We start from the raw sequence: 26525 nt of genomic DNA, 5'->3' as shown, positions 1-26525 counted from the left end.
TCCATGACACTCATCACCATTCTCAACCTATGAACGCATTCCTGACAACCACCTCCGTTCTACCTTCGATTGAATGAGTATCTCTTGGATTCCTTAATCAGAATCTTCGTGGTATAAGCTAGAATCCATTGGCAGCATTCTTGAGAATCCGGAAAGTCTAAACCTTGTCTGTGGTATTCCGAGTAGGATTCAGGGATTGAATGACTGTGACGAGCTTCAAACTCACAAGGGTTGGGCGTAGTGACAGACGCAAAAGGATCAATGGATCCTATTCCAGTATGAGTGAGAACCGACAGATGATTAGCCGTGCGGTGACAGCGCACCTGGACCATTTTCACTGAGAGGACAGATGGTAGCCATTGACAACGGTGACCCACCAACACACAGCTTGCCATAGGAGGAACCTTGCGTGCGTGAAGAAGAAAACAGGGGGAAAGCAGAGATTCAGAAGACAAAGCATCTCCAAAACTCCAACATATTCTCCATTACTGCATAACAAGTATTTAATTCATACTCTTTTATTTTTCACAATTCAAACTGATAATCATAACTAATATCCTGACTAAGAATTACAAGATAACCATAGATTGCTTCAAGCCAACAATCTCCGTGGGATTCGACCCTTACTCACATAAGGTATTACTTGGACGACCCAGTGCACTTGCTGGTTAGTGGTACGAGTTGTAAAAAGTGTGATTCACAATTCGTGCACTAAGTTTTTGGCGCCGTTGCCGGGGATTGTTCGAGTTTGAACAACTGATGGTTCATTTTGTTGCTTAGATTAGGAAAAATTTTTTTTTTTGGTTTAGAGTCTTTTATTATTGTTTTTGGTTGAAATTTCTTTTTTTAATCCTTATTTTCTCTTTTTAAAATTTTTTGAAAATTTTATAAACTGATAATTGAGTTTTTCTGTTTGAGTTTAGTTTCATGTTTTAAGTTTGGTGTCAATTGCATGTTTTTATTTTCTTTTAAATTTTCGAAATTGTGTTTATTGTTCTTTCTTAATCTTCAAGTTGTTCTTGTTTATTTTCCTTGTTTGATCTTTAGTTTTTCTTGTTTTGTGATTTTTCTTATTTTTCTTGTACATTTTGGAATTATTAGCATCTAAAAAAAAGGATTTATTTATACCTTTTTAAAACACTTTAAATTTATAGCTCAATTGGCTAGAGCGTGGTGCTTATGTTCTTGGTAATTGGCTATCCTCTTTTTAAAAAACTTTTTCAAAAATAATTTTTCTTTGAATAAATCTTGTGCCAAGCTTTAAGTTTGGTGTTTTCTTGTTGATTTTTCTTTAGTTTTCGAAAGTTTTATTTTGGTTTTCCAAAAATTTTAAGTTTGGTGTTCTATCTTCATGTTCTTGTTGTTCTTGTGAGTCTTCAAAGTGTTCTTGTGAGTCTTCAATGTGTTCTTGAGTCTTCCTTGTGTTTTGATCTTAAAATTTTTAAGTTTGGTGTTCCTTGGTGTTTCCCTCCAAAATTTTCGAAAATAAGGAGCATTAGATCTAAAAATTTTAAGTTGTGTCTTTTTATTGTTTTTCTCTTTCCTCTTTGAATTTAAAAATATCTTTTCCCTTTATTTTAATTGATTTTTTGAATTTTCCTTTTAAAAAATTCAGATTTTATTTTAAAATTTTTTATTTTATCTTATCTTAGTTTTAAAATTTCAAAATTCAAATCTTTTTCAAAAAAATCATATCTTTTTCAAAATCTTATCTTATCTTATTTCAAATTTCAAATTTCAACTTCCAAAATTCAAAATTCAAATTTCAAAATTCAAATTTCAAAATCTAAAATTTAATTTTCAAATTTCAATTTTCAAATATTTTCAAAATTTTCTTTTTCAAATCCTTATCTTAATATTGTTGACTTTTTCGAAAATTCAAAATTCAATTTTCAATTTTCACTTTTCAAATTTAAAATTTAAATTTCAACACTTTTTAATTTAAATTCCTTATCTTCTCTTACCTAGCTTATTTTATCTTTTCTAATCTCAAATCTTAAAATCAAATCTTTTTCATATCTTTTCTTTTTTTTATTTTATTTTATTTTCTTACAAGTATCTTTAATTTTAAGACATATCTTTTTCAAAACTTCCTAACCAATTTCTCTTTCTTCATTTTTTTCGAAAATCCTCACCCACATTTCTTTCAAATCTTTTTAATTAATTTAGTTTTCAATTTTTTTATTTCTTTTTCTTCTAATTTTTGAAAATATAGTAAATTTTTCAGTTATTTTATTTTATTTTAATTTCGGTTTTCAAAAAAAATATTATTTGCAATCCGCATCATCTCCCTTTCTCCATCATGGACCTAAGTGGAAGTGAACAGTCCAGAAGGACTCTGGGGTCATATGCTAACCCCACTACTGCTTCATATAGGAGCAGTATCTGTATACCCTCCATTGGAGTCAGTAGCTTTGAGTTGAATCCTCAGCTCATTATCATGGTGCAGCAAAGTTGCCAGTATTCCAGTCTTTCACAGGAAGAACCTACAGAGTTTCTGGCACAATTTTTACAAATTGCTGACACAGTACATGATAAGGAAGTAGATTAGGATGTCTACAGATTATTACTGTTTCCATTTGCTATAAAAGACCAAGCTAAGAGGTGGTTAAATAACAAACCTAAGGCTAGCATAAGGACATGGAAACAGATGTCAGAAAAATTCCTGAATCAATACTTCCCTCCAAAATGGATGACACAGCTAAGGCTGGACATCCAAGGCTTTAAACAAGGAGATAATGAATCTCTTTATGATGCCTGGGAGAGATACAGAGAGATGCTAAGAAAATGCCCCTCTGAAATGTTTTCAGAATGGGTGCAGTTAGACATCTTCTATTACGACTTACAGAGAAAGCTCAGATTTCTCTAGACCACTCAGCTGGTGGATCTATACACATGAGAAAGACAATTGAAGAGGCTCAAGAGCTTATTGATACAGTTTCCAGAAATCAGCATCTGTACCTAAGCAGTGAATCTTCTAGGAAAGAAGAGGCTAAAACGGTAACTGCTGAACTCAGTCCTGCAGAACAAATTACTGAATTCAATCAGCAATTGGACTTTCTAACAAAACAGCTGGCCGAATTCAAGGAGATACTACAAGACACAATAATGGCTAATCTGAATGTGGAAGTACAGTTGAAGCAAACAGAACAGCAGTTATCAAAACAAATAACAGAATAGTGCCAAGCAGTTCAATTAAGAAGTGGAAAAACATTAAATACCTCACTTCAAGGCAGCAGGAAGCCAAGAAATGAATAAACTGCTATTCAAAATTCCTCTGAGGACAGTAAGAGCCCAGAGAGGAATAACTCTGGCGTTCAAACGCCAGAAACAGGCAGGGATTGGCGTCAAACGCCCAATGGAAGCTCAGTTCTGGCGTTCAAACGCCAGGAACAAGTAAGGAGTTGGCGTCCAACGCCACTCTAGCTTCTAACTCTGGCATTCAAATGCCAGTGAGGGATCAGACACACACAAGTGCTGATAACATCCCCTCTAAAAAGACTTCTCCAACCACCTCTGTAGGAAATAAACCTGCAGGAACAAAGGTTGAGGAATACAAAGTCAAGATGCCTTATTGATAAACCCATATTTTATGATATATTTTGTGCTTAATTTGAGTGATTTATTCAATCCTTCACCCACTTATTCATATTAATTGCATGGTTTTACTTTCCCTTCCTTATTATGTGATGTATGTGAAAAACATGTTTCCTAAGCTTTAAAATTAATTATTTTAATTACCTTTATTCCCATTCGATGCCGTGATTCGTGTGTTAAGTAGTTTCAGATTTTCTAAGGCAGAATGGCTTAAGGGATGGAAAAGGAAACATACAAAAATGGAAGGAAAGCACAAAACAGAGCTTCTGAAGAAACTGGCATCCACACGATCGCATGAACGAAGCGATCGCGTGCCAAGCACGAATCAGCAGCGACGCGGCCGCATGACTGACGCGACTGCGCGCCTTAAGTAGAACGCACATGACGCGGTCGCATGACTAACGCGACCGCGTGGAAAGGAAATGCTCCGAATGACGCGACCGCGTGACCCACGCGGACGCGTGACAGAGGCCACGCACCAGAAATTACAGAAAACGCTCATAGCGAATTCTGAAGCCCTTTTTGGCCCAAATCCAAGTCCAGAAGGCATAGACCAGAGGTTACAAAGTGAGGGAACGCATCCATTCAGGGAGAGCTCGCCAATTTTCACTTTCCATGATTTAGATTTAGTTTGAGAGAGGTTCTCTCCTCTTTCTCTTAGGATTAGGATTAGGATTTAGGACTTCTCTTAGTTTGTAAGAGTGACTCTCGATCCAGGTTTAATATTTACTTTAATGCTTTTATGCGTACTTATAAATGTTGCCAACTTGACTTATGAACCCTTTCCATGTTATGATTTGAATTAATGATTATTTGAGGTATTTTAGTTATTGATTGCTTTCTCCTTAATTTGTGTTACCATTGCTTTCCGTCTAAGGATATTTTATTCCAACAATTTTACTTTCTTCCTTTTGGTCTTGGTTAAGAAATCAGTAACTCAACATTATTAAACTCAGCATAATTGATAATTGTTATCTTGCTAATTGAACTGAACTTCAATAATCACAACTTTTTCTTAGGAAATAAATAGGATTCGAAGGTCAAACTAATTAGTCCCTTGACTTTCCTTTACTTTAGTGAAGGTTAAGTAAGTGGAATTTAGATTCAACTTTCATTGTTGTTGAGGGAGATAATTAAGTTGGACTTCCAATTTCTCTTACCTTGCCAAAAGTTGCTTTACAGTATTTATTTATTTTAATTGCCATTTACTCTAATTGTCATTCAAATCACTTGCTTCTCACCTTCTAAACCCCGATTACAACCTTTATAGCCAATAATAAGAACATACTTCCTTACAGTTCCTTGAGAAGACGACCCGAGGTTTGAATACTCGGTTAACAATTTTTAAAGGGGTTTGTTACTTGTGACACCCAAAATGTTTGTACGAAGGGATTTCTGTCGGTTTAGAGACTATATCTACAACGCGACTGTTTTTATGAACTTCTTTACTGGAAAAAAATCCCAACGTCAAAATGGCGCCGTTGCCGGAGAACTGCTAATGTGTGCCTTATTATTGGTTATTGTAAATATTTTTCTTTTGCTTGTTTCTTTATTTTTGTTTTTCCTTTTCATCTTTATTTGCTACCATGAATTCTCACCCCTCTCGCTTTGAGTTTGGTTCTAACTTTGTTGAAGGAAATAGAAGTTACAGTAGGAATATGCATCAAGGTCAGACCAATCAAGGATGGATGGAGCCAAGAGGATCTAATCAACCCTTTAGGCAGCAACACCCTCTGAGATATCCTGGACAAAGACCATTCTACCGTGCATACCCAGCTGTAAGATATGGTAGACAACCTTGTAACTACCAACAAGCCCCACCCCGTGCATATAAACCATCCTTTCAACATAACCTCGAACCACCAAACTCACAAGCTTCTCTTCACCATTCGCCACCATATGATCCTTCCTTACCCCAGTATCGATCCAATCACTCCCAGTCACCACCACTTTCCTTTGTATCATGTCCAAGTCCGGCAACCCGAGAAGCAGAGGTTCGCCTAAAGGAAACAATAAATAAATTTCAAACAACCATTCGACAACTGGAGCAAGTAGTAATTCAATGGGTTTCTAGACGCTCAAATACACAAGGATTAGCCACAGCCCCATGTGAACAATCTAATGAGGAGCGTAGCATGAAGGAGATACCAGAAACTCCAGTGGACAAGACAGAGAATGAATTCGTACTAGAACAGGTAGAAGAAGCTGTCATTGTTCAGGAAGAAGAGTTGGTTGAAGATCTAGGAGATGCTGAACCTCCATGGGAATCCAGAACTGAGGAGAACTTCGTCAAGGACGCTACAGTTGATGCTAAGGAGGATATTGTACAATCTCCAAGGCAAGTTGTTTATGAAGAATCAGACGGAGTGATCCAGGACACAAATTCCCTTGATGATGATAGTCACAAGTCTAGCTCTCTTAGTAATGAACTTGTATCCGCAAGTGAATTCTCTGAGATTGAAGAATCTTCCCCAGATGAATACGAAGATGATACAGAGGTAGATTTCTCTCAACCTCCAATCTACGACCCGAGTGATGAGGAAGATATAGAAGACTTTGACCAGGGTGACACTACATTTGAAGACTCTTGCAAGGAAGTGGAGGAATTTACAGAAGAGCACAAGGGAATAGAACTTACAGAACCACCAGAAACACTTACCCCAAGGCCATTGCCACCTAATACAAGCTTCAAGTGGGTACAATCCTTAACCCTTAACTTTGCTTATTCACTTGAATATGGTTTGCTAGAAATAGATGGCCAACTTAGAGCTCTTTGCGGCTTTAAGAGTAAGAGGGAAATGGCTCGTACCCAGAGCTGGTGCACAAGGTTCAATAAGGTTCCACGCTTCACCTCGAAGTACACGGATTGGTATCATGCTCAATTGTATGGATCACGGAGAATGTTTAGTCACCATGGTGAGATTCTACTCTTTAAACCGCCCGGATGGAAACATGTAGATCAAGACGGAGGCGGATTTAATAGCAAAGCTTGGGATCCTAGAATCTATTCTGACATTCGTCACCTCAGGAGCCTAACAATCTGTTTGAAGCTGTTCAGAAGCTTTACATGCCTAGTTTGGGATCCCGGAGGCTATTGGCATTCCAAGTACTGGTGGAGATTTTTGGACGAATTTAAACATAAGCCGCCATAACAAGAGGCTCCTCCGACGTCCAACTTAAGGACTTTAACTAAAAGTGCTAAGTGGGAGACAACCCACCATGGTATGATCGTTCCTTTTGCAATTTTAATTTTATTTCATCTTGTTTGTTTTTGAATTTTATTTCTATTTTATTAAACCTGGAATCATGCATAGCATTCACATTAAGCATTGCATCCTGCATTCATTTCAAAAAAAAAAAAAAGATGCACGACGCGACCGCATGCCCCATGCGATCGCGTCATACTGCGAATACACTATCCACGCGACCGCGTCATCCACGCGGCCGCGTGCCTTAGAGATCAGCGTCAAAAATCCAACGTCCAGAGAGTTAGGCTGGAATCATGCGGGCCTTGTGTGTTTTGCACAAATTGGCCCACGCGATCGCATGCCCCATGCGATCGCGTCACTTGCACAAAACCAATCCCACGCGACTGCGTGAGCGACGCGATTGCGTCGCATGGATGGCACAACACCCTAGGACGAGACAGAGAGTTGCGCTGAAACGGTGCTGGAGTCGTGCGTTTAGCACAATGTCCAGCGACGAGATCGCGCGACCCACGCGATTGCGTCACCCCCTATCCTACCCCTCTCATGCGATTGCGCGACCTACGCGATCGCGTCACTCCCATTTTCACCCCAACCACACGACCGCATGCCCCACGCAGCCGCGTGAGTTCGAAAATATAACCCCCTAGCCACGCGAACCCTATCAGTCGCGCAGCCCCCCCAACCCTCTTCTCCCTCTCTTCTTCTTCTTCTCCCAACCACCACCCAGCACCACCCAGCAACCACCGCGCCACCACCCAGACGCCGCTGCCGTCCAGACACCATCGCCGTACCACCCCCTCCCCTTTTTTCTTCTTCTTTCTTCCTCTCTTCTCTTCCCACCGCCACTGCCCCCCCCCCCTCCGCGAACCACCAACCACCACCGTGCCCCGTCCGCCACCCACACGCACCCCCTCCCTTCCTCTATTAATTACCCTAAACCCTATCCCCATTACCCCCTTTCTCCACTGCCCCCTCAGCCGCCATCACGCCGCCGTGCCCCTCCACCACGCCGGACGCCGCCGCAGCCACCACCCAGCCGCTTTCTTACCCCGTTCTACTCCTCACGCCTACCAGGTTCCGATGAACGCCGCCTTCCTGTCCTTCGCAGTTATTTTCCATTTTTTCTGTTTCTGTTTATAATTAGGATAGATAGATATGCATGCTGTAGTGGATTTTTAGGTTGTTAAGTAGCTTAGGCTATGGTTAGTGGATCTAGGTCTGTTTACTTGCACTGTTCAAGCTTCTGTTTTATCAAACTGCAATTCTGCTGTTCCTGTAACCTTGTTCATATGCTGTGATTTCCTGCATTTGCTGCTTGTTACTCTGAATTTTCCTGTTTCTATTAATTATAGGTAATTGCAGCACATTTTTTTTTAATTCATATGAACTGCCTTGTTTGCTGTTTACTTTCCGGGACATTCCAATTTTAGCCAGAATGCTGCCCAAATTTTTTGTGAATTATTTTCATTCATATTTTGGTTTGGCAATCTAAACTCTGTTGTCCTCTGCCTTACCCAAACCATTTCATGAATGTTATGGCAGACTTTCCTATCCTCTTTGATTTCCTGGTTTATAAACTGCATCTGTGATATTCTGATTCCAATTCTTGCTTTCTTTATATCTCTTTGAATCAACATCACCCTGTTTTCCTTGTTAGGTTTTGAGTTACTTTTAGTCATAATTGTGAATCCTTGTTACATGGACTATTTTCTTTATGCCACTTACTGACTCACTAATTTTAATTTACTAACTTCTTTTTCAAATTCTAACCATACTAACCCCTTCAAAATCTCTTTTCTGATTTTTTTACTTTCCTCTAACTTTCTAACCATGGCATACTGATTTTTTTTTTTCTATTTAACTTGAATTCTGATACATTTTGGATTGTCAATTCTTCATTTCCAAATTTTATACTACTAAACAATCCTTAATGCACAATTACTTGACTCATTTACCTCATTCTAATTCTCCTTGCCGCTTTGAGTTTTCTTTGTTTAAATTGCCTATTTGCTTCCCTATTTTTATCCATATCCTGGTTTCCCATTTTTCAGGATGTCTGCCTCACAGAGAAAGGGAAAAGGCAAGGCTACGGGCAAGCGCAAGAGAGGAGATTCCTCCCAGTCCATCATCACCCTCATGCATGATTCCTCATGGCGGGAGAAGAACTTTACACAGCAGGAAAAAGCTGACCAGCTGCTCCCTGTAAATGATTCAATAAAATTTGCAAATCGGTACTGTGAGCTGAAGTACCCGGCTTTTGCAAACTCCAGCAATCTATACTTGGAGAGAACTCTGAAGATTCCAGAAGCACTCCAGTAGTACACCACTGAGCAAATCAAGCACAGAGGCTGGTTCTTTCTGGAGAGAGAATATTGACAGAGGTCAATGCATCTTGGGTCTAAGAATTCTACTGTAATTACTACATTACCACCCTAGATGCAGTGAACCTGAGAGGAAAACAAATTCTGGTCACTGAGGAGGCCATAGAGGATATTCTCCAGCTCCCAGCGAAGTCCGATCAGCCTGATGGTTATTCAAAGGCTGAGGAGGACATGTGCCTAATGCAGTTTGATTGGGATGCTGTAAAGGCACGGATAGCTCTCGACCCGACTGTTTCTTGGGAGATGGGTCAGGACACCACCATGCCTAGAGGGATCAAAAGGGCGTACTTAAATGATGAGGCTCGGTTATGGCACCAGATCTTGAGTAATTATGTGATGCCGAGTACTCACGAGATAGAGATCCCAGCTGCTATGATCACCCTCCTATGGTGTGTGCTGGAGGGTAAGGACCTTTATCTACCACGCTTTATCCGGCATTATATGGCTAGGGTCCACGTCCGAGGCACCCTCCCTTTCCCGTATCTGGTTACACAGCTAGGCCGTCGAGCTAACGTGCCATGGGAGGATGCCGATGAGAGACCACCAGCGGCTGACTGCAGGAAGATCATTCCTCGCAGCCGGAACTTCCTTGCTTTGGGCTACAGACCACCACCCTTCACTGCTATTGATGAGATAGCCCCACCATCTGCTGGACCCTCTTCATCCACAGCTGCCCCTGCTGCCCCTGCTGCCACCACTTCACCTCCACCTGCCTCTGAGTCCGTATACCGCCTCGTGCACCGCCAATTCTGATAGCTTGATCAGATGGAGCACCGTAATCGGCGCCGGTATGAGAGATTGGAGCGTCGCAGCCAGCGACGCTATTCGCATCTGAAGCTGATGATCCGACAGGGTGGTGACATCCCCTCTGAGCCCGACACACCATCAGAGCCATCAAAGGAGGTGGAGGATGAGCACGAGGAAGAGACTCATTTCCAGGAGGAGACCCATCAGCAGGCAGACACAGAGCAGGCTGCCCCGCATCAGGAGGTTACGCATCAGATAGAGGCTGCAGATTCGGAGATCCCGATCCAGTCAGCACCGCCTCTACAGCAGCCAGACCCTCAGCCCACCACCACCACAGAGCCTCCAGCTACCATCCCTACCAGTGATGACACCCCTTCACACCCGGCTTGACTGAGCATCAGGGACGATGCTTTATTTTAAGTGTGGGGAGGTCGCCATCTCTGGCGTTTTTATTTTGGTGAACCACTACATCTCTTTTTCTTTTATTTTGGATATTTTTCTGTATTTTTTTTCTGAGTACTTATACATTGCAATTCTGACTTATTAGTGGATTAATTAGTATAGTTTACCCTTTTTAGCATAAGATAGCATAGTTTAAATTAAAAAAATATAAAAAGGAAGTAAGCTAGGAAATTGAACATAACAGATTTAAATCCATAAACCTTGTATATATAGCATTACATCATATAGTTAAGCTGACAACATTTCATCAAGGAGGAACATTAAAACTTTAAAGGCTACCCTAAATAATTTTTTTATGAGAATAATGGGAATTTTTAACTAAACCTGCATAACATATATGAATGATATATGATGCTTGAGTTAGAGAACACACAGCCTGTGAGTATTGAGCTTAATTGTATGGTTGCATTCAAACCATAATTTCATTCCTGTGTGTTTCGCTTCTTTTTATTCTGATCTTCTTTACTTTGCTTTAATCTATATGTTCAATTATAGAATATAGATACATGCCAAAAGAATGATTGAGGCTATCATTTGATTTTAGCTCACTTGCCCCAAAATAACCTACCTTTCACATCACCCTTGTTAGCCCCCTCGAGCCTTTAAAACCCCTTTTATTCTATTTAGCCACACTACTAGCCTTAAGCAGAAAAACAAAATAAAATCCCAAGTCGAATCCTTGGTTAGCTTAAGATAGAAAATTATAAATAGATTTATTCAATCCTTCACCAACTTATTCATATTAATTGCATGGTTTTACTTTCCCTTCCTTATTATGTGATGTATGTGAAAAACATGTTTCCTAAGCTTTAAAATTAATTATTTTAATTACCTTTATTCCCATTCGATGTCGTGATTAGTGTGTTGAGTAGTTTCAGATTTTCTAAGGCAGAATAACTTAAGGGATGGAAAAGGAAACATACAAAAATGGAAGGAAAGCACAAAACGGAGCTTCTGAAGAAACTGGCATCCACGCGATCGCATGGACGAAGCGATCGCGTGCTGATGAGCGGATAATTTATACGCTTTTTGGCATTATTTTTAGTATGTTTTTAGTAGAATCTAGTTACTTTTAGAGATGTTTTCATTAGTTTTTATGTTAAATTCACATTTCTGGACTTTACCATGAGTTTGTGTATTTTTTCTGTGATTTCAGGTATTTTCTGGCTGAAATTGAGGGACTTGAGCAAAAATCAGATTCAGAGGTTGAATAAGGACTGCTGATGCTATTGGATTCTGACCTCCCTGCACTCAAAGTGGATTTTCTGGAGCTACAGAACTCAAAATAGCGCGCTTCCAATTGCTATGGAAAGTAGACATCAAGGGCTTTCTAGCAATGCATAATAGTCTATACTTTGACTGAGTTTAGATGACGTAAAAGGGTGTTGAATGCTAGTTCTACGCTGCTGTCTGGAGTTAAACGCCAGAAACACGTCACAAACTAGAGTTGAACGCCAGAAATACGTTACAACCTGGCGTTCAACTCCAAAAAGAGCCTCCGCACGTGTAACATTCAAGCTCAGCCCAAGCACACACCAAGTGGGCCCCGAAAGTGGATTTATGCATCAATTACTTACTTCTGTAAACCCTAGTAGCTAGTTTATTATAAATAGGACTTTTTACTATTGTATTAGACATCTTCGGATCATCCTGGATTGTATTTTTGATCCTGTGATCAAGTTTTGGGGGCTGGCCATTCGGCCATGCCTGGACCTTTCACTTATGTAATTTTAACGGTAGAGTTTCTACACTCCATAGATTAAGGTGTGGAGCTCTGCTGTTCCTCAAAGATTAATGCAAAGTACTACTGTTTTTCTATTCAAGTCATCTTATTCCGCTTCTAAGATATTCATTCGCACTTCAACCTGAATGTGATGAACATGACAATCATCATCATTCCCTATGAACGCGTGCCTAACAACCACTTCCGTTCTACCTTAGATTGAATGAGTATCTCTTGGATCTCTTAATCAGAATCTTCGTGGTGTAAGCTAGATTGATGGCGGCATTCATGAGAATCCGGAAAGTCTAAACCTTGTCTGTGGTATTCAGAGTAGGATTTTGGGATTGAATGACTGTGACGAACTTCAAACTCGCGAGTGCTGGGCGTAGTGACAGACGCAAAAGGAGGGTGAATCCTATTCTAGTATGATCGAAAACCTCTGATGATTAGCCGTGCTGTGACAGAGCATTTGGACCATTTTCACAAGAGGATGGGATGTAGCCATTGACAATGGTGATGCCCTTACATAAAGCCAGCCATGGAAAGGAGTAAGACTGATTGGATGAAGACAGCGGGAAAGCAGAGATTCAGAGGAACGAAAGCACCTCTATACGCTTATCTGAAATTCTCACCAATGAATTACATAAGTGTTTCTATCCTTGTTTTCTATCTAATTATTATTTATGTTCGAAAACTCCATAACTATTTTATATCCGCCTGACTGAGATTTACAAGGTGACCATAGCTTGCTTCATACCAACAATCTCCGTGGGATCGACCCTTACTCACGTAAGGTTTATTACTTGGACGACCCAGTGCACTTGCTGGTTAGTTGTATCGAAGTTGTGAATGAAAAATGATTTATTAATACGTGCGTACAGAGTTTCTGGCGCTGTTGCCTGAGATCACAATTTCGTGCACCAAGTTTTTGGCGCCGTTGCCGGGGATTGTTCGAGTTTGGACAACTGACGGTTCATCTTGTTGCTCAGATTAGGTAATTTTCTTTTTGTTTTATTTTCAAAAATTTTTCAAAACAAAAATCTTTCAAAAATTTCTCATCTGTTTTCGAAAAGTATTCTAAAATTTAAGAATGAATTCTAGTGTTTCATGAAGCATGTTGAAGCCTGACTGGCTGTAAAGCCATGTCTAAATTCATTTGGACTGGGACTTCCAACCCAACATTATCAAGAGCAAGCTAGTTATTGCTAATCCACCTGCTGCTGTTCCTGATCCACCTGATTTACATGCTAAAGCTTGACTGGATATTAAGCCATGTCTAACCCTCAGATTGGAGCTTTAGACTAAGAGTGCAAGATTCCTAGAATTCATATTAAAAATTTTCGAATTCTTATTTTTCTTTTTCACAAATAATTTTCGAAAAATACAAAAAAAATTATAAAATCATAAAAATAAAAAATATTTTGTGTTTCTTGTTTGAGTCTTGAGTCAGATTTTAAGTTTGGTGTCAATTGCATTTTTTCTAAAAATTTTATGCATTTTTCGAAAATTCATGCATTCATAGTGTCTTCATGATCCTCAAGTTGTTCTTGGCCAGTCTTCTTGTTTGATCTTGATGTTTTCTTGTTTTGTGTCTTTTCTTATTTTTCATATGCATTTTTGCATTCATAGTGTCTGAACATGAAAAATTTCTAAGTTTGGTGTCTTGCATGTTTTCTTTGCATTGAAAATTTTTCAAAAATAAGTTCTTGATGTTCATTATGATCTTCAAAGTGTTCTTGGTGTTCATCTTGACATTCATAGCATTCTTGCATGCATTCATCGTTTTGATCCAAAATTTTCATGCATTGCATCATTTTCATGTTTTTCTCTCTCATCATTAAAAATTCAAAAATCAAAAAAATATCTTCCCCTTTTTCTTCTCATAAATTCAAAAATTTGAGTTGACTTTTTCAAAATTTTTTAAAATTTAGTTGTTTCTTATGAGTCAAATCAAATTTTCAATTTAAAAATCTTATCTTTTCAAAATCTTTTTCAAAAATCAAATCTTTTTCATTTTTCTTATTTATTTTCGAAAATTTTAAAAATATTTTTTCAAAAATCTTTTTCTTAATTTTATCTTATAATTTTCGAAAATATCATCAACAATTAATGTTTTGATTCAAAAATTTCAAGTTTGTTACTTAACTGTTAAGAAAGATTCAAATTTTAAGTTCTAGAATCATATTTTGTGATTTCTTGTGAATCAAGTCATTAATTGTGATTTTAAAAATCAAATCTTTTTCAAAACTAATTTCAATCATATCTTTTCAAAAATATCTTTCTATCTTATCTTTTTCAAAATCATATCTTTTCCATCATATCTTTTTAAAAATCTTATCTTTTTCAAAAATTTGATTTTAAAATATCCCTTCCAACTTCTTATCTTCTTATCTTTTCAAAAATTGATTTTCAAAATTTGTTTCAACTAACTAACTAACTTTTTGTTTGTTTCTTATCTTTTTTCAAAACTACCTAACTAACTCTCTTTCTAATTTTCAAAAATATCTTCCCTCTTTTTCAAAATTTCTTTTTAATTAACTAATTATTTTAATTTTTGATTTTAATTTTCGAAAATTACTAACCTTTTTCAAAAACTATTTTCGAAAATCACTAACTCTTTTTCAAAAATTATTTTCGAAAACTCTCTTTCTCTCTCTCTCTCTTATCTCCTTCTATTTATTTATTCATCTACTAACACTTCATCTCACCCAAATTCGAACCCCCTCTTCCATCTGTGTTCAAATTTTCTCTTCTTCTTTTCTTCTATTCACACAGGGACCTCTATACTGTGGTAAAAAGGATCCCTATTATTATTATTATTATTATTTTTCTGTCCCTCTTTTTCATATGAGCAGGAGCAAAGACAAGAATATTCTTGTTGAAGCAGATCCAGAACCTGAAAGGACTCTGAAGAGGAAACTAAGAGAAGCTAAATTACAATAATCCAGCAAGCACCTTTCAGAAATTTTCGAACAAGAAGAGGAGATGGCAGCCGAAAATAATATTAATGCAAAGAGGATGCTTGGTGACTTTACTGCACCTAATTCCAATTTACATGAAAGAAACATCTCCATTCCTGCCATTGGAGCAAACAATTTTGAGCTGAAACCTCAATTAGTTTCTCTGATGCAGCAGAACTGCAAGTTTCATGGACTTCCATCTGAAGATCCTTTTCAGTTCTTAACTGAATTCTTGCAGATATGTGATACTGTTAAGACTAATGGAGTAGATCCTGAAGTCTACAGGCTCATGCTTTTCCCTTTTGCTGTGAGAAATAGAGCTAGAATATGGTTGGACTCTCAACCTAAGGATAGCCTGAACTCTTGGGATAAGCTGGTCAAGGCTTTCTTAGCCAAGTTCTTTCCTCCTCAAAAGCTGAGTAAGCTTAGAGTGGATGTTCAAATCTTTAGACAGAAAGAAGGTGAATCCCTCTATGAAGCATGGGAGAGATACAAGGAACTGACCAAAAAGTGTCCTTCTGACATGCTTTCAGAATGGACCATCCTGGACATATTCTATGATGGTCTGTCTGAATTAGCTAAAATGTCATTGGATACCTCTGCAGGTGGATCCATCCACTTAAAGAAAACGCCTGCAGAAGCTCAAGAACTCATTGACATGGTTGCTAATAACCAGTTCATGTATACTTCTGAGAGGAATCCTGTGAGTAATGGGACGCCTATGAAGAAGGGAGTTCTTGAAATTTATACTCTGAATGCCATATTGGCTCAGAACAAAATATTGACTCAGCAAGTCAATATGATTTCTCAGAGTCTGAATGGAATGCAAGCTGCATTCAATAGTACTCAAGAGGCGCCTTCTGAAGAAGAGGCCTATGATCCTGAGAACCCTGCAATAGCAGAGGTAAATTACTTAGGTGAACCTTATGGAAACACCTATAACTCATCATGGAGAAATCATCCAAATTTCTCATGGAAGGATCAACAAAAGCCTCAAGAAGGCTTTAATAATGGTGGAAGAAATAGGTTTAGCAATAGCAAGCCTTTTCCATCATCCACTCAGTAACAGATAGAGAACTCTGAACAAAATACTTCTAATTTAGCAAACTTAGTCTCTGATCTGTCCAAGGCCACTGTAAGTTTCATGAATGAAACAAGATCTTCCATTAGAAATTTGGAAGTACAAGTGGGCCAGCTGAGTAAAAGGATCACTGAAATCCCTTCTAGTACTCTCCCAAGCAATACAGAAGAAAATCCAAAAGGAGAGTGCAAGGCCATTGAATTAATCACCATGGCCGAACCTGTAAGGGAAGGAGAGGACGTGAATCCCAAGGAGGAAGACCTCTTGGGACGTCCAGTGATCAATAAGGAGTTTCCCTCTGAGGAACCAAAGGAATCTGAGGCTCATCTAGAGACTATAGAGATTCCATTAAACCTCCTTATGCCATTCATGAGCTCTGATGAGTATTCCTCTTCTGAAGAGAATGAGGATGTTACTGAAGAGCAAGTTACTAAGTACCTTGGTGCAATCATGAAGCTGAATGCCAAATTATTTGGTATTGAGACTTGGGAAGATGAACCTCCCTTGTTCACTAATGAACTGAGTGATCTGGATCAACTGACATTACCTCAGAAGAAACAGGATCCTGGAAAGTTTGTAATACCTTGTACCATAGGCAACATGATCTTTGAAAAGGCTCTGTGTGACCTTGGTTCAGGGATAAACCTCATGCCCCTCTCTGTAATAGAGAAAATGGGAATCTTTGGGGTGCAAGCTGCTAAAATCTCATTAGAGATGGCAGACAATTCAAGAAAACAGGCTTATGGACAAGTAGAGGACGTGTTAGTAAAGGTTGAAGGCCTTTACATCCCTGCTGATTTCATAGTCTTGGATACTGGGAAGGATGAGGAGGAATCCATCATCCTTGGAAGACCTTTCCTAGCCACAGCAAGAGCTGTGATTGATGTTGATAGAGGTGAACTAGTCCTTCAATTGAATGAGGACTCCCTTGAGTTTAAAACTCAAGGACATCCTTCTGTAAACATGGAGAGGAAGCATAAAAAGCTTCTCTTAAAACAGAGTCAACCAGAGCCCCTACAGTCAAACTCTAAGTTTGGTGTTGGGAGGCCACAACCAAACTCTAAGTTTGGTGTTGAACTCCCATATCCAAACTCTAAGTTTGGTGTTGGGAAGTCTCAACAATGCTCTGAACATCTGTGAGGCTCCATGAGAGCCCACTGTCAAGCTATTGACATTAAAGAAGCACTTGTTGGGAGGCAACCCAATATTTATCTAATTTTATTTTTCATGGTTTTTCATGTTTATTAGGTTCATGATCATGTGGAGTCACAAAATAAATATAAAAATTGAAAACGGAATCAAAAACAGCAGAAGAAAAATCACACCCTAGAGGTAGACCTTACTGGCGTTTAAACGCCAGTAAGAAGTAGCTGGCTAGCGTTCAACGCCAGAACAGAGCATGTTTCTGGCGTTGAACGCCCAAAATGGGTAGCATCTGGGCGTTTGAATGCCAGAATTGCACCCTGGAGAAGAGCTGGCACTGAACACCCAGAACAAGCATGGTTCTGGCGTTCAACGCCGGAAATGGGCAACAAATGGGCGTTCAACGCCCAGAACAAGCACCAATCTGGCGCTGAACGCCCAGAGTTGTGTGCAAGGGCATTTTGCATGCCTAATTTGGTGCAAGGTTGTAAATCCTTGAACACCTCAGGATCTGTGGACCCCACAGGATCACCTCAGGATCTGTGGACCCCACAGGATCCCCACCTACCTCCACTCACTTCTTCTCACCCCTCTTTCACACAATCCCATAAACACTCTTCCCCAAAACTCCTCACCAATCACCTCAATCTCTCTCCCCTATCACCACTTCACCACTCACAGCCATCCACTCTTCCCCATAAACCTACCTCATAAACTCCACCTACCTTCAAAATTCAAAATCAATTTCCCACCCAAACCCACCCTATATGGCCGAAATTAACCCCCCCTCCCTTCCCTATATATAGCCCTCCATTATTCCCCATTTTCACACAACACAACCCTCTCTTCTCTTCTTGGCCGAAACCCATCTCCCTCCTCTCCTCCATATTTTCTTCTTCTTCTTCATCTATTCTTTCTTCTCTTGCTCGAGGGCGAGCAATATTCTAAGTTTGGTGTGGTAAAAGCATAAGCTTTTTGTTTTTCCATTACCATTGATGGCACCCAAGACCGGAGAATCCTCTAGAAAAGGGAAAGGGAAGACAAAAGCTTCCACCTCCGAGTCATGGGAGATGGAAAGGTTCATCTCCAAAGCCCATCAAGACCACTTCTATGATGTTGTAGCCAAGAAGAAGGTGATCCCCGAGGTCCCTTTCAAGCTCAAGAAGAATGAGTATCCAGAGATCCGACATGAAATCCAAAGAAGAGGTTGGGAAGTTCTAACAAAACCCATCCAACAAGTCGGCATCCTAATGGTTCAAGAGTTCTATGCCAATGCATGGATCACTAGGAACCATGATCAAAGTAAGAACCCGAATCCAAAGAATTATCTCACCATGGTTCGGGGGAAATACTTAGATTTTAGTCCGGAGAATGTGAGGTTGGCGTTCAACTTGCCTATGATGCAAGGAGATGCACGCCCCTACACTAGAAGGGTCAACTTTAATCAAAGGTTGGACCAAGTCCTCATGGACATATGTGTGGAAGGAGCTCAATGGAAGATTGACTCCAAAGGCAAGCCGGTTCAATTAAGAAGACTGGACCTCAAGCCTGTGGCTAGAGGATGGTTGGAGTTCATCCAACGCTCCATCATCCCCACTAGCAACCGATCTAAAGTTACTGTGGATCGGGCCATCATGATTCATAGCATCATGATTGGAGAGGAAGTAGAAGTTCATGAAGTCATCTCCCTTGAATTCTATAAAATAGCCGAAAATCCCTCTCCTGGGGCAAGGCTAGCTTTCCCTCATCTTATTTGCCATCTATGTTACTCAGTTGGAGCTTTCATAGAAGGAGACATTCCCATTGAGGAAGAGAAGCCCATCACTAAGAGAAGGATGGAGCAAGCAAGAGAGCCCATTCATGGATCTCAAGAGACGCATGAAGCTCATCACTATGAGATCCCGGAGATGCCTCAAATGCATTTTCCTCCACAAAACTATTGGGAGCAAATCAACACCTCCCTAGGAGAATTAAGTTCCAACATGGGACAATTAAGGGTGGAACATCAAGAGCACTCCATCATCCTTCATGAAATAAGAGAAGATCAAAAAGCAATGAGGGAGGAGCAACAAAGACAAGGAAGAGAGCTCAAGGACATCATTGGTTCCTCAAGAAGGAAACGCCACCATCACTAAGGTGGACTCATTCCTTGTTCTTACATTCTCTGTTTTTCGTTTTCTCTATGTTAAGTGCTTATCCATGTTTGTGTCTTCATTACATGATCATTAGTATTTAGTAACTTTGTCTTAAAGTTATGAATGTCCTATGAATCCATCACCTCTCTTAAATAAAAACTATTTTAATTCAAAAGAACAAGAAGTACATGAGTTTCGAATTTATCCTTGAACTTAGTTTAATTATATTGAGGTGGTGACAATGCTTCTTGTTTTCTGGATGAATGCTTGAACAGTGCATATGTCTTTTGAAGTTGTTGTTTAAGAATGTTAAATATGTTGGCTCTTGAAAGAATTATGACAAGGAGACATGTTATTTGATAATCTGAAAAATCATAAAAATGATTCTTGAAGCAAGAAAAAGTAGCAAAGAACAAAGCTTGCAGAAAAAAAATAGCGGAAAAAAAAAAGAGAAAAAGCAAGCAGAAAAAGCCAAAAGCTCTTAAAACCAAGAGGCAAGAGCAAAAAGCCAATAACCCTTAAAACCAAAAGGCAAGGGTAAATAAAAAGGATCCCAAGGCTTTGAGCATCAGTGGATAGGAGGGCCTAAAGGAATAAAATCCTGGCCTAAGCGGCTAAACCAAGCTGTCCCTAACCATGTGCTTGTGGCGTGTAGGTGTCAAGTAAAAACTTGAGACTGAGCGGTTAAAGTCAAGGTCCAAAGCAAAAGAAGAGTGTGCTTAAGAACCCTGGACACCTCTAATTGGGGACTTTAGCAAAGCTGAGTCACAATCTGAAAAGGTTCACCCAGTTATGTGTCTGTGGCATTTATGTATCTGGTGGTAATACTGGAAAACAAAGTGCTTAGGGCCACGGCCAAGACTCATAAAATAGTTGTGTTCAAGAATCATCATACTGAACTAGGAGAATCAATAACACTATCTGAACTCTGAGTTCCTATAGATGCCAATCATTCTGAACTTCAATGGATAAAGTGAGATGCCAAAACTATTCAAGAGGCAAAAAGCTACAAGTCCCGCTCATTTAATTAGAGCTATGTTTCATTGATAGTTTGGAATTTATAGTATATTCTCTTCTTTTTATCCTATTTGATTTTCAGTTGCTTGGGGACAAGCAACAATTTAAGTTTGGTGTTGTGATGAGCGGATAATTTATACGCTTTTTGGCATTATTTTTAGTATGTTTTTAGCAGAATCTAGTTACTTTTAGGGATGTTTTCATTAGTTTTTATGTTAAATTCACATTTCTGGACTTTACCATGAGTTTTTGTGTTTTTCTGTGATTTTAGATATTTTCTGGCTGAAATTGAGGGACTTGAGCAAAAATCAAATTCAGAGGTTGAAGAAGGACTGCTGATGCTGTTGGATTCTGACCTCCCTGCACTCAAAGTAAATTTTCTGGAGCTACAGAACTCAAAATGGCGCGCTTTCAATTGCGTTGGAAAGTAGATATCCAGGGCTTTCCATCAATGTATAATAGTCCATACTTTGACCGAGTTTAGACGACGTAAAAGGGCGTTGAACGCCAGTTCTACGTTGCTGTCTGGAGTTAAACGCCAGAAACACGTTTTGGATTGTATTTTTGATCCTGTGATCACGTTTTGGGGGCTGGCCATTCGGCCATGCCTGGACCTTTCACTTATGTAATTTTAACGGTAGAGTTTCTATACTCCATAGATTAAGGTGTGGAGCTCTGCTGTTCCTCAAAGATTAATGCAAAGTACTACTGTTTTTCTATTCAATTCATCTTATTCCGCTTCTAAGATATTCATTCGCACTTCAACCTGAATGTGATGAACATGACAATCATCATCATTCCCTATGAACGCGTGCTTGACAACCACTTCCGTTCTACCTTCGATTGAATGAGTATCTCTTGGATCTCTTAATCGGAATCTTCGTGGTGTAAGCTAGATTGATGGCGGCATTCATGAGAATCCGGAAAGTTTAAACCTTGTCTGTGGTATTCCGAGTAGGATTCTAGGATTGAATGACTGTGACGAACTTCAAACTCGTGAGTGCTGGGCGTAGTGACAGACGCAAAAGGAGGGTGAATCCTATTCCAGTATGATCGAGAACCTCAGATGATTAGCCGTGCTATGACAGAGCATTTGGACCATTTTCACAAGAGGATGGGATGTAGCCATTGACAACGGTGATTCCCTTACATAAAGCCAGCCATGGAAAGGAGTAAGACTGATTGGATGAAGACAGCAGGAAAGCAGAGATTCAGAGGAACGAAAGCACCTCTATACGCTTATCTGAAATTCTCACCAATGAATTACATAAGTGTTTCTATCCTTGTTTTCTATCTAATTATTATTTATGTTCGAAAACTCCATAACTATTTTATATCCGCCTGACTGAGATTTACAAGGTGACCATAGCTTGCTTTATACCAACAATCTCCGTGGGATCGACCCTTACTCACGTAAGGTTTATTACTTGGACGACCCAGTGCACTTGCTGGTTAGTTGTATCGAAGTTGTGAATGAAAAACGATTTATTAAGACGTGCGTACAGAGTTTCTGGCGCCGTTGCCTGAGATCACAATTTCGTGCACCACGTGCCAAGTGCGAATCAGCAGCGACGCGGCCGCATGACTGACGCGACCGCGCGCCTTAAGCAGAACGCACATGACGCGGTCGCATGACTGACGCGACCGCGTGGAAAGGAAATGCTCCGAATGACACGACCGCGTGACCCACGTGGATGCGTGACAGAGGCCACGCACCAGAAATTGCAGAAAACGCTCATAGCAAATTCTGAAGCCCTTTTTGGCCCAAATCCAAGTCCAGAAGGCATAGACCAGAGGTTACAAAGTGAGGGAACACATCCATTTAGGGAGAGCTCGCCAATTTTCACTTTCCATAATTTAGATTTAGTTTGAGAGAGGTTCTCTCCTCTCTCTCTTAAGATTAAGATTAGGATTTAGGACTTCTCTTAGTTTGTAAGAGTGACTCTCGATCTAGGTTTAATATTTACTTTAATGCTTTTATGCGTACTTATAAATGTTGCCAACTTGACTTATGAACCCTTTCCATGTTATGATTTGAATTAATGATTATTTGAGGTATTTCAGTTATTGATTGCTTTCTCCTTAATTTGTGTTACCATTGCTTTCCGTCTAAGGATATTTTATTCCAACAATTTTACTTTCTTCCTTTTGGTCTTGGTTAAGAAATCAGTAACTCAACATTATTAAACTCAGCATAATTGATAATCATTATCTTGCTAATTAAACTGAACTTCAATAATCCCAACTTTTTCTTAGGAAATAAATAGGATTCAAAGGTCAAACTAATTAGTCCCTTGACTTTCCTTTACTTTAGTGAAGGTTAACTAAGTGGAATTTAGATTCAACTTTCATTGTTGTTGAGGGAGATAATTAAGTTGGATTTCAAATTTCTCTTACCTTGCCAAAAGTTGCTTTACAGTATTTATTTATTTTAATTGCCATTTACTCTACTTGTCATTCAAATCACTTGCTTCTCACCTTCTAAACCCCAATTACAACCTTTATAGCCAATAATAAGAACATACTTCCTTGCAGTTCCTTGAGAGGACGACCCGAGGTTTCAATACTCAGTTAACAATTTTTAAAGGGGTTTGTTACTTGTGACACCCAAAACGTTTATACGAAGGGATTTCTTTCGGTTTAGAGACTATATTTACAACGCGACTATTTTTATGAACTTCTTTACTGGCAAAAAATCCCAACGTCACTTATCCTCAAAAACTCTGCCAAGAGGAGCAGGATAAGCAATTCGCTCGCTTTACAGACTATCTCAGGACTCTTGAAATAAAGATTCCGTTTGAAGAGGCACTTGAGCAAATACCCTCTTATGCCAAGTTCATGAAAGAGATCTTGAGTCATAAGAAAGATTGGAGAGAAACTGAAAGAGTTCTCACTGAAGAATGTAGTGCAGTCATTCTGAAAAGCTTCCCAGAAAAGCTTAAGGATCCCGGGAGCTTTCTGATACCGTGCACATTAGAGGGTAATTGCACCAAGACAGCTTTATGTGATCTTGGGGCAAGCATCAATCTATTACCTGCATCCACTATCAGAAAGCTTGGTTTAATGAAGAAGTCAAACCAACCCGGATATGTCTCCAACATGCTGATGGCTCCATCAAATACCCATCAGGCGTGATTGAAGACATGATCGTCAGGGTTGGGCCATTCGCCTTTCCCACTGACTTTGTGGTGCTGGAAATGGAAGAGCACAAAAGTGCTACTCTCATTCTAGGAAGACCTTTCCTAGCAACTGGACGAACTCTCATTGATGTCCAAAAGGGGGAAGTAACCCTGAGAGTCAATGAGGATGAGTTTAAGTTGAATGCTGTCAAGGCTATGCAGCATCCAGACACACCAAAAGACAGCATGAAAGTTGATCTCATTGACTCTTTAGTAGAGGAGATCAACATGGCTGCGAGTCTCGAATCAGAGCTGGAAGACATCTTTAAAGATGTTCAGCCTGATTTGGAGGATTCAGAGGAATCGAAAGAACTTCTGAAACTTCCTCAGGAAGAGGAGAAACCTCATAAACCCAAGCTCAAGCCATTACCACCATCCCTGAAATATGCATTTCTGGGAGAAGGTGACACTTTTCCGGTGATCATAAGCTCTGCTTTAAATCCACTGGAAGAGGAAGCACTACTTCAAGTGCTAAGGACACACAAGACAGCTCTTGGGTGGTCCATAAGTGACCTTAAGGGCATAAGCCCAGCTAGATGTATGCACAAGATCCTATTGGAGGATGATGCTAAGCCAGTGGTTCAACCATAAAGGCGGCTAAATCCAGCCATGAAGGAGGTGGTGCAGAAAGAGGTCACCAAGTTACTGGAGGCTGGGATTATTAATCCCATTTCTGATAGCCCCTGGGTGAGCCCTGTCCAAGTTGTGCCCAAAAAGGGAGGCATGACAGTGGTTCATAATGAAAAAAATGAACTGGTTCCTACAAGAACAGTTACAGGGTGGCGCATGTGTATTGACTACAAAAGGCTCAATACAGCCACCAGAAAGGATCATTTTCCTTTACCATTCATAGACCAGATGCTAGAAAGACTAGCAGGTCATGAATACTACTGCTTTTTGGATGGCTATTCAGGTTACAACCAGATTGCAGTAGACCCACAGGACCAAGAGAAAACAGCATTCACATGTCCTTCTAGAGTGTTTGCCTACAGAAGGATGCCTTTTGGTCTGTGCAATGCACCTGCAACCTTTCAGAGGTGCATGCTCTCTATCTTCTCTGATATGGTAGAGAAATTTCTGGAAGTCTTCATGAATGACTTTTCAGTATTTGGAGACTCATTCAGCTCCTGCCTTGACCATTTAGCACTTGTTCTGAAAAGATGCCAAGAGACCAACCTGGTTTTAAACTGGGAAAAATGTCACTTTATGGTGACTGAAAAAATTATCCTTGGGCATAAAATTTCAAACAAGGGAATAGAGGTGGATCAAGCTAAAGTGGAAGTAATTGAAAAATTACCACCACCTGCCAATGTTAAGGCAATCAGAAGCTTTTTGGGGCATGCAGGATTCTATAGGAGGTTTATAAAGGATTTTTCAAAAATCGCAAAATCTCTGAGCAATCTGCTAGCTGCTGACACGCCTTTTGTGTTTGACACAGAGTGTCTGCAGGCATTTGAAATCCTAAAAGCTAAGCTGGTCACAGCACCAGTTATTTCTGCACCAGACTGGACATTACCATTTGAACTAATGTGTGATGCCAGTGGCCATGCCATTGGTGCAGTACTGGAACAGAGGCATAACAAGCTTCTGCATGTCATTTATTATGCTAGCCGTATTTTAAATAATGCCCAGAAAAATTACACAACCATAGAAAAAGAATTGCTTGCAGTGGTTTATGCCATTGACAAGTTTAGATCATACTTAGTAGGATCAAAAGTGATTGTGTACACTGACCATGCTACTCTTAAATATCTACTCACAAAGCAGGATTCAAAACCCAGGCTCATAAGATGGGTGTTGCTTATGCAAGAGTTTGATATAGAAATAAGAGACAGAAAAGGGACAGAGAACCAAGTGGCTGATCATCTATCCCTGATAGAACCAGTAGAAGGGGAGTTTCCCCCCTCTATTGAGATCTCTGAGACCTTTCCAGATGAGCATTTGTTTGCCATTCAGGAAACACCATGGTTTGCAGACATTGTAAACTATAAAGCTGCAAGGTTCATACCCAAGGAGTACAGCAGGCAACAAAAGAAAAAATTAATTACTGATGCAAAGTACTACTTATGGGATGAACCCTATCTCTTTAAGAGATGTGCAGACGGAATAATCCGTAGGTGTGTGCCTAGAGAAGAAGCACAGAGGATCTTATGGCATTGCCATGGATCGCAATATAGAGGCCATTTCGGAGGTGAGCGAATAGCCACCAAGGTCCTCCAATGTGGCTTCTACTGGCCTACACTCTATAAGGATTCCCGAGAGTTTGTACGTAACTGTGACAGTTGCCAAAGAGCTGGTAATCTGCCTCCTGGTTACGCCATGCCTCAACAGGGAATCTTGGAGATTGAATTGTTTGATGTATGGGGAATTGACTTCATGGGACCTTTCCCACCATCATACTCAAACACTTATATTCTGGTGGCAGTCGACTATGTATCAAAACGGGTAGAGGCCGTTGCCACACCCACCAATGATACTAAAACAGTGCTGAAGTTCCTCCAGAAACATATCTTCAGCAGGTTTGGTGTCCCTAGAGTACTAATCAGTGATGGGGGCACTCACTTCTACAACAAACAACTTTACTCTGCTATGGTCCGGTATGGAATTAGCCACAAGGTGCCAACTCCATATCATCCACAGACAAATGGGCAAGCTGAAGTCTCTAATAGAGAACTAAAAAGAATCCTGGAATGGACTGTAAGTACCCGTAGAAAGGATTGGGCAAGAAGCTTGGATGATGCTCTGTGGGCTTACAGAACAGCATTCAAGACTCCTATAGGAACCTCTCCGTACCAGCTTGTGTATGGTAAGGCCTGTCATCTGTTCGTGGAACTGGAGCATAAGGCCTACTGGGCAACCAGATTCCTAAACTTTGATGCCAAATTAGCTGG

General features: G+C 39.8%; 1 non-coding gene across 1 annotated transcript; it reads right to left on the bottom strand.

Moving 5' to 3' along the window:
- Positions 1-15500: 15500 nt before the first annotated feature.
- LOC148581166 (small nucleolar RNA R71) lies at positions 15501-15608 on the bottom strand. Its single transcript, XR_015899358.1, has one exon. It is a non-coding gene; the product is annotated as a small nucleolar RNA R71 (small nucleolar RNA).
- Positions 15609-26525: the final 10917 nt, after the last annotated feature.

The sequence above is a fragment of the Arachis ipaensis genome, chromosome B10 (genome assembly GCF_059453495.1).
Source record: "Arachis ipaensis isolate K30076 ecotype BB chromosome B10, ASM5945349v1, whole genome shotgun sequence".
Classification (NCBI taxonomy): domain Eukaryota; kingdom Viridiplantae; phylum Streptophyta; class Magnoliopsida; order Fabales; family Fabaceae; genus Arachis; species Arachis ipaensis.
Note: the sequence above shows the minus strand (reverse complement) of the source record. Positions and strands in the feature narration are given on the sequence as shown.